Source organism: Ovis aries, chromosome 1 (assembly GCF_016772045.2).
Source record: "Ovis aries strain OAR_USU_Benz2616 breed Rambouillet chromosome 1, ARS-UI_Ramb_v3.0, whole genome shotgun sequence".
NCBI classification, from domain to species: domain Eukaryota; kingdom Metazoa; phylum Chordata; class Mammalia; order Artiodactyla; family Bovidae; genus Ovis; species Ovis aries.
The window spans coordinates 218,014,061-218,020,060 of NC_056054.1; the positions used below are offsets into that span (position 1 = coordinate 218,014,061).

General features: G+C 49.0%; 1 protein-coding gene across 5 annotated transcripts in view; it reads right to left on the reverse strand.

The window, feature by feature from the left end:
* The window catches only part of GPR160 (G protein-coupled receptor 160), a 60,305-nt gene extending 55,096 nt beyond the window's left edge, over positions 1-5,209 (reverse strand). For 3 of the 5 annotated variants that reach the window (XM_015092562.3, XM_027958494.2, XM_060394007.1), the window contains exon 1: positions 4,193-4,301. The gene's annotated coding sequence lies outside the window, so the exon portion shown is untranslated. Of the gene's footprint in view, positions 1-636; positions 3,836-4,192; positions 4,302-5,016 lie in introns of those variants that run through there. The other 2 variants (XM_060394008.1, XM_060394009.1) reach the window with 2 other exon arrangements.
* Positions 5,210-6,000: the final 791 nt, after the last annotated feature.

Here is a 6,000-nt window from a genome sequence, read left to right on the forward strand (position 1 = left end):
GAGTGGTTAAAAAATCAAGGTCACACAGGGAGGTGGTGGGAAAGGCAGAAAGACACCAGCGATCTGGCAAGAGTACACACTCAGGGGCGCCTTGAGTACACACTCAGGGGCGCCTTGCCTCACCTCGCCTGTTTGCTCTGGTTGGTCATCAACACCCTTGCCCTGCCTCCTGCCCGCAGCAGGTTTGGCCAGGAAGTGGTAATCACCCTCCTGAGAACACACCCGCGCACCTGAATCCCAGAGCTCTCCAGAAAGGATGCGATCAACCCACTGGCCTCTAACCACTGCTTTCAACCACACAAGGCACCACCTCCTCCTTGTCCCATATTTCTTCCCACGCTGGGGCATGCACACACCTAGACCAACAGCTCTAGCGACAAAGGTCTCAAAACAAGTATCACCTGCCGCTTCTTCAAAACCACTCCACAAGACTCCATCTGCATTTCCTCTTTACAGTCACGTTGCTGCCTCACCCACCACACCCACGGCCACACACCCACACCTTCCCACAGCCACAAACACTGAGTTCAGGGGAAAGGTAACAAAGATGTAAATGAAACCCCAAATGTAGACAGAGGAGAGACTATCTGCCCCTTGACCCTACAGGCCACCCTTGGGCACCTCAGTTCCTCCTACCTGCGGAGCTTTCAGACCTGTCACCAGCTGGAGAGGGTGGGCACAGCGTGGGGAGGTGAGTACCTTCTGGGACCCCTCAGAGCAGCCACAAAGAGCCAGCGCACAAGCTCAGAGTCCCTCTGGATGCCAAAGTCAGGCTGCTTAAAGAGGGAGTGCCCAAGACCCGTCTTCCCACCCACAAAGAGTCAGTGGTTTGGGATTTTGGAGATATTTCTTTTTCCCACGGCAGCCTGCCCACACGTGTTCTCCACTGCTCTTGTACGGTAGAGGTAGTAAACTATTCTGTGTAAATGAGTAATGCAGACAGGATGTGAGGAAAGTGATGACATCCCTTGCATTTTCTGTCACAGAATTGCTGCAGACTAAACACAAGAGTCTTCACTCTCTCCAAGGAATATGCTCTTTCCCTTTTCTTGGGGCAAGAGCCCTCAAGCTGCCTTTGGTTACTCCGCGTGGAGTAGATGTACACATCGGAAGACCTCTTACGGTAAGAACAGTGGGGCAAGTGCGATGGTCCCCCGCCTCAAGGATGGGGCCACTGTATGGAGCGGTGGAGACCAGGGGCAACTGGGGTACACTACCTTTTCCAGAAGGCTGCCTTCGGGAGTTTTGGGGGCAGAATACTTGAAATCTCTCAATTGTCAATGTTAGCTCAGCTTCATTTTTTTTTCCCCCCAAACTGCACTGGACTGATAAAACATTTCAGTTGGCACATGCCCCCAGTTTTAACCAGTGGCACAAAAAAACAGCTTGCCTGACACTGGCTGGGAGGGGACTTTAGGGGAGAATGGACATATGTATCGACGAGGCTGAGCCACTTTGCTGCACACCTGAAACCATCACAACACCGCTAATGGGCTATGCGCCAATGCAAAACAGAAAGCTAAGAAAAAGATAGCTTGCCTAATCAACCAACCTTCTAGAGGCGGAAGCTTTGCTGTCTGCTAGCGTTTGGACCAGCACAGAGGCTGGAAATAGCGTAAACTGTAAGATCCAGCCAGTCAAGGTTTGAATCCTGGCTCTCAGCTGCCAGACCTCAAGTGAACTACTAAGCTCTCTTGGCTACAATTTCATCTGCAAAATGGGTTGAAAATATCCAATTTAAAGGGCTTTGTGAGAATTAAAAATACATGTGTGAAGACGACTTGAACTCCTAACAAATATTAAATTTCCTTCCTCCATATCGCGAAAGAAGCCACCTGGCAAGCCATCCCTTCTTTAGATTTTCAACATTCTCATCTGTTAAAAATGAAAATAATCCTCCAGCACAGCTGCTCCTCCTCACAGGATGGGATGAAGTGATGGAGAGGAGAGTGCTTATAAATTGAAAGATAATTACTGACTGGATTGCCAACACCCTTTTCTCTCATTTCTAGTCCGATAAAGTAGTATGCAATTTGCTTTTCAGCGTGTTTATACCCTTTTATAACACTATACAAGGAGAAGATGGTATCACATTTGTGGTAATTCCTTAAAATGGCTATTAGCAATTAGCTCTCCAGAACCCAAACCCACCATCCTCTCACCAAGGTAAGCAAAGTTAGGTCACTCCCTGGCCACAGGGTGCGGCAAGCTTCTCTTCTCTCTCCCTGCTCTTGTTTTAGAGAATTGAGGCAGAAAACAAAACTACTTAACAGTTGCATTGTTCTTTTACTCACACCAAGAAAACTAAATCACAAGCTAAGGAATTCCACTTAAGGACCATCATGAATTCACTGTGATATTTTCCAGCAGTAAGGGGATTTTTCTTGTCCTCCCGTTTTCTCATGCACTACAAGGAAACTGGGAGGTGCTCTGGCATTTCCTCAACAGAACCGGACTTAAAGCATCTTTACAACCTTCATCCTAGTGAATCTATATGGGCAAGGCCTATGCTGAGGGATTCATCTAACACTTCAAGTTTCAGCTATCACAGATATAATTTACTTGATCTTTTTCTCTAAAGAAAGGAGGCATTAAAATCAGTTCCACAGAAGCTACTAAGAAATGTGGGTTTATCTTTGAGGACTATGCCTCCCTTTCCTCCCTCTACTAAACTTTAATAGCTCCCTCGTACGTTTCCAAATTACTAATCAAGCATGACAGAATGAGTAGGAATTATAGGAAAAATCCAGAGGGGGTAAAAATAAACAAGCTGGATGAATGTGTCAATATGACTTCCAAGGTCCTCCTCTTGAAAACAGGCTTCTTGGAAAAGAAAGTGCAGAAGTTTTAGGAACCAGTTCCTTGCCAAGTATTTACACTTCATGATACCTGAAGCAGACAAAGTGACAGCAGGAAGAAGGACACACACACAGATAGGATCTCTTTCAGGTAACAGGTGGGTCTCCACTCACTCTGTTTTCATAATGTTGACTTTCTATTGATGCATCCAGTACTTCCAGAAGTGTACACAAACGCTAAGTGTGTATGGTTTTGTTCACTATTGTGAGCTCTGGGGTTTTTTTTGTTGTTGTCGTTGAGCTTAACTTGGAAAGGATTTGGGCAGTTCAGAAAAACTGCTAACACATTTTACACAGCCTGTCCGTTTAGAGACAGCTCAACCCCCAAGGCTTGCTAATACCCTTTGTATTAAAAAAAAAAGGCTGACCCAGCATCCACCTGCATCAGCTTGATCCTCTCAGCTTTGTCACACTCAGCAAATAGGGTATGCGTCACAGCAAAATAAAGCGGCACCCCCCAGAGGAAGAAAAAGACTTGTTGAGTGGAGAGACAGCCTTTACACCAGGTTAACAGTGAACATCTGTAGAAGGCTTTGAATCTAGAATCACTAGCGTTACCCTCCAAATCTATCTTCCACAAAAAAAAAAAAAAAGCTCCACAGGTGGTGTTACTTTTCAAGGAAAATGCCATAAAAAAGTAGAGTCAGCAGTACAAGGCAGTCCCTACCCCAACACCCTTCATCCAGCTTCAACTATTAACAATTCATGTCCAGTCTCCATCTTGTTCCCCTTCACTTCTCCATTGGCAGCCCTCCCTTAAACTGGATTATTTTGCAGCAAATCCTGAACCTATATTTCAAATTTAGAATGTATTTCTAACAGCAAGGGTTTTTTAAAAACTGTAATCGGTATACCATTACCTAAAGCAACTAAACAAAGCTAATATTCTTCATACTAATGAGTACAAATTTCCCCTACTGGCACAATTAAACTTTTTTTCATCAAATAAGCATCCACCAAGGTTTATACCTCTCACTGCCCTCTTGTCTCTTAAATAGCTTTTAAACCACAGGTTCCCCTGGCCCAATGATTCTCACAGCTGGCAGGCTGCTCCTCACCTGCAACTCCCAATAATTCAATTCTAGAGATACCACAAGGACAACCCAATCTTAGAGGCTGTCAAGGAAAAAAAAAAAAAAAAGCATATGTTAATTAGTAGTTTTATCATTGAAGAAGCTTAAGAATAATCTGAAAAGCACAGGTGAGATGATTTGAACTGAGCCATTAGCAATTCTGAGGTCCAAACACTCACTCTTAAGTCCTTTGCAATTCTGGTCTCTGTGGGTTTATCTCTGGGGTTTGAGCAACACTCTTCCCCCCAACCCCGCCCTTACCTGAGTTATTTGCACAAGCAAAGCAATGGGGTGAACCCAGCGTGTTTCCTCCCGGCTGGACCTTCCTCCGCGGCCGCCTCCGGAATGCAAGGGGCGGGCCCTGCTGCCACCTCCCGAAGCCACCTGCCCAGGTGAGAAACGAAGCTTCACTGAGACTACAAATTCCGCAGGGCTACTAAGAGAATTTTGAGCCATCCATGACGGTCACGGATGAACCAAACCAGAACACCATGGTCTCTGGGAACAAACAGCCTGAAAAGTCCTCGGGCTTAATCCCAGTGTCCGGGGCTCGCGGGGTACCGTCCCCAACGCCCGGGGGCCAGGAGACTGGACGCCCAACGAACGAAGTCCGCCCCCAACGAACACACGAGCAGGTGCGTCCGCGACGATACGCCCACCTGTGTGTGCCAGGGAGGAAAGTCACACTATTGCTAAAACACCAAGTGTTTCATAATGTTTAATATCTTTCTCCTCGGCCAAGGGGGTGCGGAGCGTCTGGGTGTGAGTAAACGACCAACCCAGACCACCGGTTCCATGCCCGCACCCCAGCCCCGGAGCCCCAAACTCGGGACCGACCCCAGGCGCGAATACTACGACCACCCCTCAGCCGGACGGGTCAGGCTTGGGAGTCCTCGGCTTTCAGTCCAGGGCCCCTATCCACTCCAAGTACTAGACAATCCCAGCCTCTGAATCCCGGGGAAAGAAATTCCTCTCCCTCCCCGAAGCGCAGAGCGACGCCGGGAGCGACGCGGTCCCGCCGGCGCCCCGAAGTCCCTGGTGGGGAAGCAGCGGCGAGACGCCGGGCGCCGAAGCCCGCAACTCACCCGCTGCGCGGCGACTCCCGGCTCGCGCTCCGCGTCCGAGGCGCTGGCGCCGGACCAGACCCGCGACCAGGTCGCCGTCTGGACACCTGCCGCGCCCGGCCCCAGGTGACCAGGCACAGGTGGGGGCGGCGATCCCCGACCGCTGTATCCTGCAATAACCCCGCGGCCGCTCCGCGCGTAGCTACCAGGAAGTGCGGACGCAGCCCTTGGATCGCGCACGCCCCGTCGCGACCCCGGCGGGAGACCGGCCAGAGAGCGCCGCCTGCGGGCGGGGCGGCGAGAGGCGTGCGAGGCCAGCCCCCTCGACCCGCGGGAGAGGGGCTGGGGTCGGCGCTGGCACGGGGGACGCCCCAAGGGTGTAGGGTGGAAGATGAGACCCCCTTTTGAGTGCCGGGCCTTCAGATCCCCCTACCCCTGCCCAAGGAGCTCCCGTGTCCTCAGCAGGGTGCGCACGCGGCCACTATCAGTTTCCTCCGGATGAGGGTATCACAGGGTGACAGAACTTCATGTAAATGACCGCCTATGAATTCACATTTTAAAATCAAACTGCAAACTGCAAACTGCGTATTTGCAAGCAGTACGTTTTTATTGCATTACCTTTATCTGTCAACATTACTAATTTGTTATATTTATTCAACAGAATATTTGTTGAGTACCCACGACTTGCCAATCCTTTAAACAGGATGGGAATTTAATATAATTAAATTATATTAAATTATATCATAATATATAGAATATTATATGAAATTCCTATCCTTTAAAATACAGGCTAGGAATTCCCTGGCTGTCCAGTGCTTAGGATTCTGTGCTTCCACTGAGATACACAGGTTGGATCTCTGGTGAGAGAATTTAGTGTCACACACAGCAGAGCAAACAAGGAAGAAAGAAAGAAAACCACAGTTTTCTCCTCATGCTTTTCCTGAAGAGCCTTGAACAGCGGAGTGGCCTGGTCCTTTCTTAACCTCCCGGAAAGACTTTACTGGT